This window comes from Natrix helvetica (assembly GCF_964273705.1).
Source record: "Natrix helvetica genome assembly, chromosome: 1".
NCBI lineage: Eukaryota > Metazoa > Chordata > Lepidosauria > Squamata > Natricidae > Natrix > Natrix helvetica.
The window spans coordinates 172,783,258-172,798,654 of record NC_138548.1 but is presented as its reverse complement, the minus strand read 5'-3'; positions in this window follow the sequence as shown (position 1 = coordinate 172,798,654).

Genomic DNA, 15,397 nt, shown 5'->3' with positions numbered 1-15,397 from the left:
CAGGCGGCTGCCCGTCTGGAAAGCGGACATGCCGGATTGACTGGGCTGTGGAGTCCCAGAGTGGTCGGAATGGGGAGATGTGTATGGGAGGGGGAGAACGCTGTGCGCTCGATCTTTAGCCCGCCTACCGACGGGGTGGTGGTGGGAAGTTCGTGGACGTCTCATCGTCCTTCGAAGTGCCTTGGGGACGATGAGCCTCCCCTGGGGTTTGCTTATTTCTCCAACCCTGCCCTTTCCATGCGACCTCGACGTGCGCCAAGGCATACGCGGGAAGGCGAATTGCAAAATTCGCAAGGAAATATAAAGGTCACCTCTGCCTTCCTACTTTGGTGAGTTCCTTTTCGTGACCCGACAAGTCGGGTTTAATCGAGGTCTTCGATAAATTATTCAGGGCTGTGATTCCCCCCTCCCCCCCCAAAAAAACCGTCTACGTGAAAGGGTGAGTCATAAAACAGACGACTCTTCATTGGTGGCTTAAATATTTAAAGAGGACAGTAAGTGGGTCCAAAAATGGTATCATTTTTTAAAGAAGAAAGTTGCTTAGACATCTACGGAGTCCCAAAAGTGCTTTTTCAAGGTGGTTAGACCTTTTTTTTTGTAATTAGCTTTCTTCTGATCTCCCTGTTGTGCATAATTTTCCATAGCAAATTATTCTTGTAGTTTGATGAAGTTTGCTTTTATATTTGCTTAAGTCAAAGTTGAAACTGAAAATACAATTATTAGCAAGGCACCCATTTGCACATTGTTTGCTAGGAAATGTGATATGTACCGAGGGTTCAAAAAGGCCATCCTGTTATCTTCAATCCAAGGCCATGCAACTACCCCACATATGCTTCCTTTCTTTGGGATAAGTAAGAACATGGGGATTGTTTTAATCATACTTTCCTGAAAGCTAACCTAAATAAATTCAATGCTCAGTGGAATGTACTGTGTTTTCCTGAAAATAAGGCAGGGTCTTATTTTCTTTTGACCCCCGAAATAAACGCTTGGCCTTATTTTCGGGGAGGTCTTATTATTTTTGAGGTGCAAGAGGCCCCTTAGCCTTGGCCCGCGGCTCAGCTGGTCCAGAGACGGCCGGAAGTTCTGTCTCTGTTTCTGGTACACTCTTGCTGTCACTGGGCCTGCTGCTCTTTTTGTGGCGGCCACTAAGAGAAGAGGTGTGGTAGCTAGTTTGTGGGAACAGTCTCCGTGACGCCATTCCACGTGGATGGCAGGTGCATGTGGGGCAAGTGGGGCATGTTCCCCCCTTCCCCCACAGGCAATGGGGAATGGCTGCATGTGTTTAAATATTTTAGGGCAGTGCTTATTTTAACTCATGTGCTCAAAAGCCCAATTGGGTTTATTATCCGGGGAAGGTCTTATATTTGGGGAAATAGGGTACTTCTCACTCAACACAGGAAACTGCTATAGCGCAGGCCAGTCATTCCTTTCAATATTGTCTATTTCGACACCCTGCAACTTTGGATAAAACCGGTAAAAGTCTTTTTTCCCCTCTATCCATTACATAAAGTTCTTTTAACTGGAAATGCCAGGGATTTTCTACTTGATGAGAATGTGCTTTGCTTGACCTCTAGTTTATACACCTCCCAATTCACTTATTTAGTACTGGACCATAAGTTTCATTTGAATGAGGACCCTTTAAATTTAAATAAACACATTTATTCAACTTTGCATCCTCTATATGTTTTGGATGGTAATTCCAATAATATCCAGTGAAATAATTTTGGAGATACAATGCAGGAATAGCAGTGTGTGGAAATAGGGTTTGAGGTGAAATGGTGTGGGTTGGGGTTTTTTTTGTTTTTTGTTATTGTTGTTGAATATTTCCTGTGTATTGGTCATATCACATACTGACATGAGCCAATCACATGAACCAATACTGGTTTGGAGTATGAAGATCTGATTGCAAATCATTATTTAACTCTATAAACCTTACCTTGAGCTAGTCATTGGCTAGTTCACACATCATGCTAATTATAAGTGGTTTGATTGGATTATCTATAGTTAAACAGACGGCTTTAGCACAATGACAACTATCAGTGTTGCATAGGACAGTGGTAAAGATAAAGGGAGGGGAAGAACTCGAGCTCGGGAACAAGAGTAAAACATAAAATTATAGGTGCATTCAACTGAGTTTTCAAACTGAATATAAATCAGCAGTGTGATGGCCTTGAAAACAAAAGGAAGATGCAATTTTATGCTGCATCAACAGAAGTATTTTTCCCAAATCTCTTTATCCTTCTTGGGATACACTCCATGTGAAGTATTGTGCACTACACTTTATTGTACATATGTCATGGACCAATGCCAGTCCATGGACTGGGGATTAAGGGGCATATGACAGCATTCTTCAAATCATTTAGAAGTTATCACAGAGAAAAAAGATCAAAAATTTTTTGTCTCTCATTCCAGAGTTCAGAACAAGGAATAATTAAATTGAATTACAGGAAAGCAGGATATTGAATTCTAGAAGAAATTGGCTTAGCAATCAATGCAATTTATTGTTAGACACCAATTACTGAGAGGAGTGGTAGGCTTCCTTTGCTAGATATGTACTAACAATGGCTAAGTAGTCCTATGCCTGGCATGAAAGCCAGCTGAGTGACCTTGGGGGAGTCACTTTTTCTCAGCCCAATTCACCTCACAGGATTGTTGTGGAGAAAATAGGAGGAAGGAGACTAAATACTTAGACTTTTAAATGAGATGTGTATGTATATTGCTTGTGTTAATATGTATAAGAAAACGTTATGTATTTAGAAAATCCTAAAATTAAGAGTGGGTTTTCCTGTGCAGAGCAATGGCAGTTGAAAAAAAAACTCTTGTGGTGATATTAGGAATTTGAGTAAAAAGCAAATGCTGTCATCCTTGCAGCAGATTCAATGCTAGGCAATCTCTGAAGCATTGAATACTAGGAGTCCTTTTATTTAAAGAAATCAGGTTATATGTTTGCACACTATAGCACCGTGATGGCGAACCTATGGCACGCGTGCCACAAGTGGCACGCGGAGCCATTTGTCAGGGCACGCGAGGCGCTGCCCTGTCAGCTGGCCAGCGCGCATGCGCGTGCTGGCCAGCTGAGTTCACCTTTTTAAAAGCTATTTTTTGCCTTCCCCAGGCTCCAGAGGCTTTATCGGAGCCTGGGGAGGGCGAAAAGAGCCTCCCCTGCCCCCCCGGTTTTAAGCGCTCCGAAGGCTTCAGGGAAGCCTCCGGACAGTCCCTGAAGCCTCCGGAGGGCCTCCTGGGGGTCGGGGGAGGCTCTTTTTGCCCTCCCCAGGCTCCTGGGGAGGGCAAAAAATAATGTAAAAATGGGGGGGTCGCGTGTTGTGCGCGCATGCGCACTGGGGGTCGCGCATTGCATTATGGGTGTGGCACACCCGCACTCGACCCCCCTGCGCTCCCCCCACTTGTGGCACGTGAGCCAAAAAAGGTTCGCCATCACTGCTATAGCATGTTCAATAGCTTCAGGAAAAGTCCCAGGTGACAGTAAATCTAGAAAAGGAGGAATTACATTGCTTGCAACAGAATGAAAAATAAAATATTTATAAACTTGAATAAACGTGAGTTGAGAACTGTGCCACAGTGATCTTTTAAACTTTTTTGATCTTCAAAAACAGAAGGTTAAAATATAAACTGACAAGAAATAAAATGTTTCTGAAAGAAAAAAAGAAAATAGAGATGCAAAAAGAAAAAGGGAAAATGACTCTTGACTTTCTTAGGTAGATATGAATAAAAATACATCAGACTCTTATTCTAAGGTTAACATTTGTCTATATTATTTCTATAGTCTCATATACTCCTAAATCAAATCCAAAAATGGTTTCCCAGTAGAAACAAAATTATTCAAGGTCTTTTCTTTATTAAAACACTCAATTTCACCATCTACGCCAATTCCATCAACTTCATTATCCATTCTTCCATTATAGGTATTTGTAGATCCTTCAGCCTTTGTGCATATAAAAGTTTCACTTCTATTATCATATATAAAAGGAAAGTTCCATAAGATGTTTCCTTTTATTTGTTTCCATTAAGCCCAAAAGAAAAGTCTCTGGCCAATAATGTTGTGATGGTCTTGCATCTGTTTAAATCTGCATCAGACTTTGTGAGAAGTCCGTGTTTTGAGGAATTTACTTTCAGATTGAACTACTGTAGTTCTTTGTCAAGCAGCTGCTTATTTGTACAATTTGTTCAGCACCCTGTCTCTTCTGAACAGAAAGCATACTAGATTTGAAAAAATGTTAAGTATTGAAGAATAGTTTTCTTCACCTCTCCCAGAAAAGTTTACTATATTGTTTTTTCTTCCCAGGTTTTCTTTCCAACATTATTTTCCCAATGTTACTTATCTTTCGATTCTTGTCACAAGAAGCTGATTTCATTAAAGCAGTTGTTTGCTGAGTCAGTGAAACCACTTCCCACTCATCTCCCACCCAATTTAGTCACCATTATCCTGGAAAAGAAATAATAGAACTGTTACTGTATGGACTCCTTACACTTGCTAAAAATATTCTAGCCGTCTGGGTTTGAGACAGCCATTTCCGTGTGGGTATGTCTGCCCAATGTAATATTTTAAAACTCTTAGTCTACATTTCCTGATCATTGTAAGCAATGACTTGCTTAATTCATGTTTTTATTGAGGAAATTACATTTGGTTGGGTTCATACGTTAAATAAAAGCCAGGTAAAGACATTTTTGACACAACACAATATGTGAAAACAATAATAGTAATAATACGTTGAAAATCTCAGAACAGTTTATTCCCCCCCCCCCCCAATATTTTATCAGGTATTTTTTCTGCATTTGAAACTGCCAAAAATGACCTCTAACCATAATCCCCAAATCTTTTCATAATAGCTTAGTGAATCGTTTGAATCAGGTCTTAAAAATTACTACATTTAAGTATGGCAAACACTGCCAGTATATCCTAATGCAGTGCTTCTCAAATAGTGGGGCGGGCCCCCCAGGGGGGGCACGAGGCTCCGTAAAGGGGGGCTCAGCTCAAATTATTTTATATATTTTTGTTTTGCAGGTTAAAGTTTTTTTTAATATTGTGTTCCTTTAAATCCTGTGCTTTTTTAAATCTTTTCTGCTACAGTTAATAAAGCTATTCTTTGTTGTAAATTGATCCACATTTCTTTCTTTTTTTATTCTCTTATACGTTAATAAGGATACAGTGTTATGCAGAGGTGTACTTATAACAATTTTATAGACAAATGATACTATTTACAGTTGCGCGGGGCGCGCGAAATGTTTTCTTCTTCCTAGGGGGGGCATGACAGAAAATAATTGAGAAGCACTGTCCTAATGGGACATAACCTGACTGAAGAACTTTTGTTTCTAAAAAAGTAAATGTTGAATTGGTTTTTGGGCAAAGAAATTGGTAGCTATCATAGGTAGTCACCTGAACTACCCCAATTGAGACCAGGAATTTCTTTATTTTTGCCTTTGCTAAGAATTTGTGTCTAACAAAGAATGATCCCAAGCCTGGAATGGAAAAAATTGGGATTGGTTGTGGCCTATACAGCTCACCAACCACTCTTGCTATTCCTAAAAAACCCTCACATTGTGGGAAACCAGAGGTTTTTGGCTACAGTATATTATTGCATTTAGTAACTTTGGGTGGTGTTGGATAAGAAGCAAACATGTTGCCTTCAGCCTTTAAAGATGTGTAAAGTACCAGTTTTTTCCCCTCTTCCATTCCTTCCAGAGTAACTTTTAGAATATAGCCCTTGCCATGCCATGCAAAACCTGGTGTGTCCCTCAAATTGAGGGAAATTGCACACTCCTGTCTAGACAAACAGGATAATAATTTACTTCTAGTCCTTTGCTCCTATGTCTAAATTAACGCTTGTCACGCTGCCTGGATTTGTGGAGTGATTAACTAAATCTGACAGGTAAGTGACTAACAAAATATTAGTAATACCTGTTTCAGTCTAGACAGACAAAAGCAATGTGTGGTTAAGTACAGTTCTTGTGAGCAGTCAATTTTATATCACAGGAAAGTAGTTGTAAAAATCACATTTCTAGTGTAATTTGCTCTGTGGCTGAGCATGGCTACAAAATGAGGAGGCAACATGGTTGGGATATCCTTCCCGACAATAAATAAAATGTGCTGAGATATTTATATTTGTTCTGTATTCTGTTTCCCAATTGGCAGGGGCCACCAGAATTAATATCCAAAAACATGACTGATACTCTTTTGGTCCCTTATCTGGGCCTTGAACCTGACAAAAAGGGTCCAGATAAACCACTTTACCAAGGATCTTATGAAGCTGCAGCGCAAGCACCTTTCCAACCATCTTGGTGGTTGAAATGGGGAGGTAGGAGACTGAATGGAAAGGCTTGAGAGGAAAGTGCACCAGGACCTCTTTAAATGATGCTGGAAATATTCCATCTCAAGGATAAATTAATCTTCACTAAGACCTATCCAGGTCACCTCCCAGGTTGTCTTGACCATCCAGGAAGGGCATGGATCTAAATCATATTTGAACATGGTTATAGTCCGGAGGACTCTGTCTACTTTCTTTGGTCCAACCAGATCAAACTGTTCACAGTTACCTCTTTCCCAGGAATCTCCAAAGGAATTGCATGCTTGACCTCCAACTGAGAACAGATCCAAGCCATTTTATTTGCCAGATGTACTGCAAATTTCTCAGCATGACCCTGAAGATGAATTTCAAAGTCCCCTTATCCAGAAAAGATTGGGCAACCCTGAACAGGGCTGTTTGATGTTTTGTCATTCTCACTGCCACGAGGTAGGCTTAATAGCAGTTGCAACTGGTGATTGATCAGATTAGTCCCTTGTCTTCTTTCAGTGATGGTCTAGATATCTCTTGATCCTTTTCAGTTCCCTCAACTCCTCTGTAAACCACAGGGAACTTTGGGAGATAGACCAAAACAGATTGCAGAGGCACAATATTTTCAAGGTCTCTGTCACTTCCTTATTCTATGCAGTTGCCATGGCCTCAGTAGGGCTGTATAGCAAAACTTCAGGAACAATTTCCAAATTCCTTTGGAACCTCAGTGGGTCCATCAGTCACTTAGGCCTCAAGGAATTGACATGGGTTAGGATTTGATACTTTCACTCTGAAGATAACCAAGAAATGGTGTTGCTTTGTATAGTTGGGAATAGTTATAGCAAAAACATGTCATTGTCCTCATATGTATGGCAACTGGTAATTTCATTAAAATTATCAATGAAGATATCAAAATGGTAGATAACTTTTGGCTTTTAGGATCAATTATCAACAATAAAGGAAGAGGCAGTCAAGAAATATGTTGCAGACTAATGAAGCAGTCTTCAAGGCCTTGGAAAATATTTTCAGATACTATCATGTGTCTATACCTACAAAGATCAAAATAGTGCAAGCCATGGTATTCCCTGTGACATACTATGAAAATGAATGTTGGGCTTTAATGGATTCCATCTTACAAAAGTAGGACAGAAATAACATTGAAGACTCGTGAAACCATAGATAGCCAAGACCACCAACAAATGGATCAGTCAAACAAATCAATCCAGAGTTCTCACTTGCACAAATAACCAGGGTCAAATTATCCTACTTTGGACACATTAGGTGAATACCTACTTCCTTAGAAAAGACTCTTAATGCTAAGAAAGGTAGAAAGAAAGAGAACAGGACAACCACTACTGTAGCAAGTTAGATGGACTCAATTACACTGGCAAATGAATGCAACATTGGAAGATCTGATCAACCAGATTAGGGACAAAGCATTATGGAGAAAATCTGCCTGGCTGCTAAGAGTCAACACCATTGATGGCACATAATCATTACATGACTCTTCACACTACTTATAAACTAACACAACAAGAGGAATGTTGAAAATAAATACATTAAAAACCCTGACAACTCTCAGTGGTTACTGCCATTCTCTCTCTAATAAAATGCCATTTCTGTTTTTAATATGTGGGAGGGAAAAAGAAAAACAACGATATGAAAGTAGGAAGCAAGATTGGCAGAAATCTCAAATGTTTTTTATTAGATGATTTCATGTTTAAGGATGAAAATATATTCACTTTATTTTTTATTTAAAAACAAAGTTACAGAAGTCTGTGATCAGATTAGCATTCAAAGGCAGAGGCCCAGCTCAGTACAACTACTCCAGTGTTTTTTTCAAAATCGCTGACTTCTTTGTAGGAATCTTGATAATGGGAGAATATCATGGATTGGCATGCATGATGTGAGAGACAGACCCAAGATTCATCTAATAGAAAGCAGCCTTTTGTATTAATTATATAATCTTAATATTACTCTCTTGAGGAACTCATGGTTGGTTTCTTCCTTCTGAAAAAGGAAGAAATGTACCCAGCAGGTACATTTAAATGAGACAATAGATATGAAACAATTTGGAAACACTGATTCCAGTACTGAGAAACAAAACTGGTTTCTGTTAAGGTGCTGGACCAGAAACTGGGAGACTGTAAGTTATAGCCCTTTTAGGCATGAAAGCTGACTGGGTGACGGCCAACCACTCTCAGCACAATGCATCTCACAGAGTTGAGATAGCATAAGGCAGATAGATACAAATTCAGTTTCATGTCCTAAAAGTTGAGAATTGAGGCTTTTTTTTTTCTTGAAGTACTGGTGTAATCTCAGTTTTGCCTGTGAACATACAAGCATCACTAGATGTTTCCCTCTGGGCTGTCTTTTTAAATTATGACTTAGGGATCATAATTTAGGTTGGGTGGACAACCATTTTTATTTCCCGGAAATGTATTTGGGCATCCAAATAACTGGAACTTAGCATTTCCATTATGCTCAGCCAAGCTGCCCTTAAAAGGAAAGAACCAAGTGGCACAACTATCTGCCAACCTTTATGTTGAATGTCTTTTCTCTGGCAAAATATTGTGACTAATCATTTATCTATGGAAGACAATTCTCATATTTCAAAATGTGGCCCCAAATGTTAGTCTGTGCAGCCTAACTGATGCATCTTTCATTTACAGCTAGTTTTTAAGGGGTCACTCACATGTGGATCAGGGAATTTGCAAATGCAAAGGGGGGATAAATGATGAGAAAATAGTATGAGATCAGTAGGGGGAGAAAAGGACTGCTTAGTTAGTACTGATAATGAACTCAGTAATTTCCTATTATTCAAGACCAAGTAAAGGCAAAGAATGGGAGCAGGCAAAAACATTGGTGATGGACACTCTAACGTCCTGCCTGAGCATATTTTGGCGATACGATTGCTAATCCAAATGTTAAGAACCTGTGGAGGAAATTAAGTCCCATACCCAATGGAAAAGGTGCTCCTTCAAGGCTTTTCCTCCTCTCCCAAGCATTACCAGCCAGCAGGCAAACCATCTACAATCACTCTTCAATGAGGGCTAGGTGAGTTTTGACTAGCAGTTGTCCAGGCTAGCAGTTTAAACTATCAAAACTTATTTGTGGGTTAGGGATTTAACTCTCTCCCAAAAGAGAGTAAATCCATGTTCAAAGGTGTTTAGAGCAGAGGTGTCAAACTGGCAGCCTGCGGGCTGGCTGTGTCATACACAGGCCTCACCCACCCCAGCTCTGCAAAGGCAAAAAACGTTGTGATACATCATGACAACATGACAGGGTGAGTTTGACACCCGTGGTCTAGAGCAACAGTGATAAGTGGGAGAGGATCACATCATGAAGCACACTGGAAAGAGACTCACTCTTACCGTCAGGTACACCTCACAATCACTGGTCAGCTGCTCCTCCAAATGACCTGGATTTCTGAACCAAGGATCAACTCAGCATTCTTACAATATGAACCAGCCCAATCTCGAGTTACCTTTCGAGTTATGATATGAACCAGCCCAATCTCGAGTTACCTCGAGGCACCATCAAAGAAGCAAGAACCACAGAGATTTTGATTTTAAAATGTTTAATGCAAGAATTGGAAACCTATCAAATCTTGGAAAATGTAGTTTATTATTACTGAGTTCATTAAGGTAGACTCTATTTGAAAGTTTAGAATTTGTCTTAGACTTCCTGCAACCAGGACTCGGCTGCTACTTATTGGAAAAGCCACTGACAAACTCTGCCATCTGTTGTTTATGTCCAGATTTCCTACACTTTACTTTCTCAGTCTCTTTAATCTCTCACATCTGGCTTGAAAGATCCAAGCTTCTCCAATACTCAAAGTAGAATGGCCCCAACAAAACAGTACCTTAAGACCAAACAGGAAAGTGTGCCCTTACTAGCCTAAGGGGCTACTTCTTCCTGAGGATCATCTGACTGTGACCTTCACCCTGAATGGTTGGTAAAATGTCAAATTATGCCCGTGAAAAAATTGCTATTTCAGATATGGATTGGGAATATGATGAAGGCAAAATAATGAAGATATGGCCGAAAAAAACAGGTCACCTGGGCATGTTCATGCTATGATTAGGCACAAGAACGAAAAGGCCCATATAGTGTAGATGGGTTGTGGCATTTCTGAACAGTACAGGAAAAGAGGATTGTAATTTCTGCCAAATCATTCAAATATAGCCCCCTCCATAACAACATAAATTTAAGCACCACATATTTCTAGTCTATCCTGCATTGCAACACCTGCTTTGATTCCTATTCATTTACTGGACTGAGAAGGAACAATTGTGTATTGCCTGCTTTCTTTCATTTCCTTGTTCTAATTCCAGTAATAAATGATTCATCAAAACTTCACCAAAGACAGGAATCAGAAATCAGACTCACATGCAATTCCATCGTCTTCTAAATGGAAAAGTGACTCTGCTGTTAGATCTGTATCATAACTCATGACCCTTAAGCTTATTTTCCCTCAGGAAATGTCCAAATGTCCACAAGATACATTTAGGTGTTTTCCTGCAACTGTCTAAAAATAGTATGTAAAATAATATAAATTAACAGTCAACATGTTAGGAGGGAAAAACACTGACAGATGCTTGGCATTTTTGGATATGTGTGTGTGTGTGTTGGTCTTATTGTATTCGGGTCTTTTCCCGTGTAAGATTGATATTGTCTTGGCAACATTTCAGCGAGGTTTCACTCGCCATCTTCAGGCTGGGTTTTGGGCTTAAAGTGTGATCGGAACTGCTGTCTTTCTATAAATCTTGGTGGGGTGTGTGTGAGGAGTGCTGGCTTTGTTTCAGTAAGTGGAATGATTGTTTGTGTGGTTGTATCATGATTGGTAGATTGGTGCTGATTGATGTTGGCTATGTGTCTATTGTTGTTTCGTATTGTAACGGCCGGGATGATGGGTGGGGCTCATTTGTTGACTAGGGCTGGTTTCCAGATGTCTGGTAGGCGGGAGGTATCGTAACGTTTATTCATGTTGTGGGGGTGTTTCTCTATTTCGATGGCTTCCATAATTATTCTCTTGTTGAAGTGTTCTGCTTTGGAGATTAACCTGGTTCCTTCAAAATTAACAAGAGAATAATTATGGAAGCTATCGAAATAGAGAAACACCCCCACGACATGAATAAACCTGACGATACCTCCCGCCTACCAGACATCTGGAAACCAGTTGTAGTCAACAAACGAGCCCCACCCACCACCCAGGCCATTACAACACAATAGACACATAGCCAGCACCAATCAGCAGCAATCTACCAATCATGATACAACCACACAACCAATCATTCCACTTACTGAAACAAAGCCAGCACTCCTGACACCCCCACCAAGATTTATAGAAAGACGGCAGCTCCGATCACACTTTAAGCCCAAAACCCAGCCTGAAGATGGCGAGTGAGACCTCGCTGAAATGTTGCCAAGACAATCTCAATCTTACACGGGAAAAGACCCGAATACAAGACCAGCATACCTACCCCCATGAAAATCTATGAAAACACACATATATATAATGTTTCAGCGAGGTCTTACTCGCCATCTTCAGGCTGGTGTTTTCGGCTTCGTGTTTGTTTGAGTAAAGCGTGGTCGGAGCTGCCGTCTTTCTATAAATCTTGGTGAGGGGGGTGGAGTGCTGGCTTTGTTTCAGTAAGTGGATTGATTGGCTGTGTGGCTATATCATGATTGGTAGATTGGTACTAATTGGTGCTGGCTGTGTGTCTGTTTTTGTTTTGTGTTATAATGGGCTGGGTGGTGGGTGGGGCTTGTTTGTTGACTAGGGCTGGTTTCCAGATGTCTGGTAGGTGGGATGTATCATCACGTTTATTCATGTTGTGGGGGTGTTTCTCTATTTTGATAGCTTCCATAATTATTCTCTTGAAGTGTTCAGTTTTGGAGATTAAGTTGGTTCCTTCAAAATTAATTTCATGTCCTGTAGCTTTAAGGGCTGGAAAAGGGAGGAAGTTTTTTCGTTTTTTCTTACTGCGTTCTTGTGTTCTGCAATGCGTGCATTTATTCTCCTGTTAGTTTGACCTATGTATGTTGCAGGGCAGATTTTGCATGGTATTTCATAGACTCCTTGGTTTTCTAGCTGGATTTTGTCTTTGGGGTTTCTTAAGATGTTATCTATTTTTTGGTCAGTGTTGAAGGCTGTCTTGATATTGTGTTTGTGGAGAATTTTGCTGATTTTATCTGTGGTGCCTTTGATATAAGGGAGGAGGGCGATGTCGTTGTCCTGTTCTGTGTCTCGGTTCTTGGGGGGAGTCTCCCTTGGGAATAGGTTGGTAATTGTTTTTCTTTGGAATCCATTGGAGATTAATACGTTTGTGAGAGAGTGTAATTCAGTTTTCAGGTGGTCTTTGTTGGCTAGGCATTTGGTTCTGGAGATGGGGGTCTTGGCTACAGAGTTGATCTGTGCAGGGTGGTGATGGGATTGTGCATTTAAGTAGCAGTTGGTGTGTGTTTTTTTCTGGTAGATGGTGTGTCCTAGGGAGCCATTGGGTTTTTTGTAGATTAGGACGTCCAGAAAGGGAAGTTGGTTGTTAGCTTCTATTTCCACAGTGAATTGTATTTTGGGGTATAGGCTGTTGAGATATGTGAGGAAGTTGTCCAGTTTTTCTTTACCGTGTGGCCAAATCACGAAAGTGTCATCAACATATCTAAGCCAGAGTTTGGGTTTGTGTTCAGATTTATCTAAGGCGTTAGTTTCAAAATGTTCCATGTATAAGTTTGCGATGACGGGTGAGAGGGGTGATCAGCCAGCACCAATCAGCACCAATCTACATGTGTGTGTGTGTGTGTGTGTGTGTGTGTATGTATATGTATATATATGATTCCGTAATGAACCTGGATTAAAAATCTCTCACACATTTGCTATTTTTAGTTTTTCCTAATCAATATGAAAAGTATAGATAACTGTGGACTTTCACATGAATAGAAAATATGTGACTTGGCTTCACTTTTAACCTGAAGTAGATTTCCAGTTTTCTGTCATAAAAGCTGCCTAACATGCCTAACAATATCTCATAGGCAGTATTTCCATCATTAATGCTGTTTTTTTCAAGAGAATTATCAATATATTTTTCAGAGTGTGGCTTACTGTATTCCTGCATAACAATTTACCTTGCAGAGAAAACATGTTTTTGGTTTTTTGAAACCAAGAGCATATAGTGAGAGATTCATATGTTTATCCAGATTTGGAAATACTCAGTTACCAGTCATTTTAATATAATAGATTAAGACTTCTTTTTCTATGTATTCTCATACAAAAAGGCATAAAATAAATATATTATATAAAGCACAGCAGAAAATACTTATTCAAACTATCCCTGTTAAAATACAGTGGGGCAAAAAAGTATTTAGTCAGCCACCAATTGTGCAAGTTCTCCCACTTAAAAAGATGAGAGAGGCCTGTAATTGGCATCGTAGGTAGACGTCAACTATGAGAGACAAAATGTAAAAAAAAAACCCAATCAATCACATTGGCTGATTTGAAAAGAATTTATTTGCAAATTATGGTGGAAAATAAGTATTTAGTCAATATCAAAAGTTCCTCTCAATACTGTGTTATATATCCTTTGTTGGCTATGACGGAGGTCAAATGTTTCCTGTAAGTCTTCACAAGGTTGGCACATACTGTTGCTGGTATGTTGGCCCATTCTTCCATGCAGATCTCCTTTAGAGCAGTGGTGTTTTGGGGCTGTCACTGGGCAACACGGACTTTCAACTCCCTCCAAAGGTTTTCTATGGGGTTGAGATCTGGAGACTGGCTAGGCCTCTCCAGGACCTTGAAATGCTTCTTACGAAGCCACTCCTTCATTGCCCGGATGGTATGTTTGGGACCATTGTCATGTTGAAAGACCCAGCCACGTTTCATTTTCAATGCCCTTGCTGATGGAAGGAGGTTTGCACCCAAAATCTCACGATACACGGCCCCATTCATTCTGTCCTGTACATGGATCAGTCGTCCTGGTCCCTTTGCAGAGAAACAGCCCCAAAGCATGATGTTGCCACCCCCATGCTTCACAGTAGGTATGGTGTTCTTTGGATGCAACTCAGCATTCTCTCTCCTCCAAACATGACGAGTTGTGTTTCTACCAAACAGTTGTATTTTGGTTTCATCTGACCATATGACATTCTCCCAATCCTCTTCTGGATCATCCAAATGCTCTCTAGCAAACTTCAGATGGGCCCGGACATGTACTGGCTTAAGCAGGGGGACATGTCTGGCACTGCAGGATCTGAGTCCCTGGCGGCGTAGTGTGTTACTGATGGTAGCCTTTGTTACGTTGGTCCCAGCTTTTTGCTGGTCATTCACTAGGTCCCCCCGTGTGGTCCTGGGATTTTTGCTCACCATTCTTGTGATCATTTTGACCCCACGGGGTGAGATCTTGCATGGAGCCCCAGATCAAGGGAGATTATCAGTGGTCTTTTATGTGTTCCATTTTCTAATTACTGCTCCCACAGTTGATTTGTTCACACCAAGCTGCTTGCCTATTGCAGATTCAGTCTTCCCAGCCTGGTGCAGGTCTACAATTTTGTTTCTGGTGTCCTTCGACAGCTCTTTGGTCTTCACCATAGTGGAGTTTGGAGTGTGACTGTTTGAGGTTGTGGACAGGTGTCTTTTATACTGATAACAATTTCAAACAGTTGCCGTTGATACAGGTAATGAGTGCAGGACAGAGGAGCCTCTTAAAGAAGAAGGTACAGGTCTGTGAGAGCCAGAAATCTTGCTTGTTTGTAGGTGACCAAATACTTATTTTCCACCATAATTTGCAAATAAATTCTTTCCAAATCAGCCAATATGATTGTTTGGTTTTTTTTTTTTTACATTTTGTCTCTCATAGTTGAGGTCTACCTATGATGCCAATTACAGGCCTCTCTCATCTTTTTAAGTGGGAGAACTTGCACAATTGGCGGCTGACTAAATACTTTTTTGCCCCACTGTATATTCTAGGGTTGCATCCAAAATGAGCAATAAATCATCTCTCTGAGTTTGGACACTGAACAAGCTGCATCAGTGGAATCAATACCTTAGAAATTCTCTAATATGCCATATATTTTAAATTTAATTTGCATACATAGTAGCAAACACGGAGTTT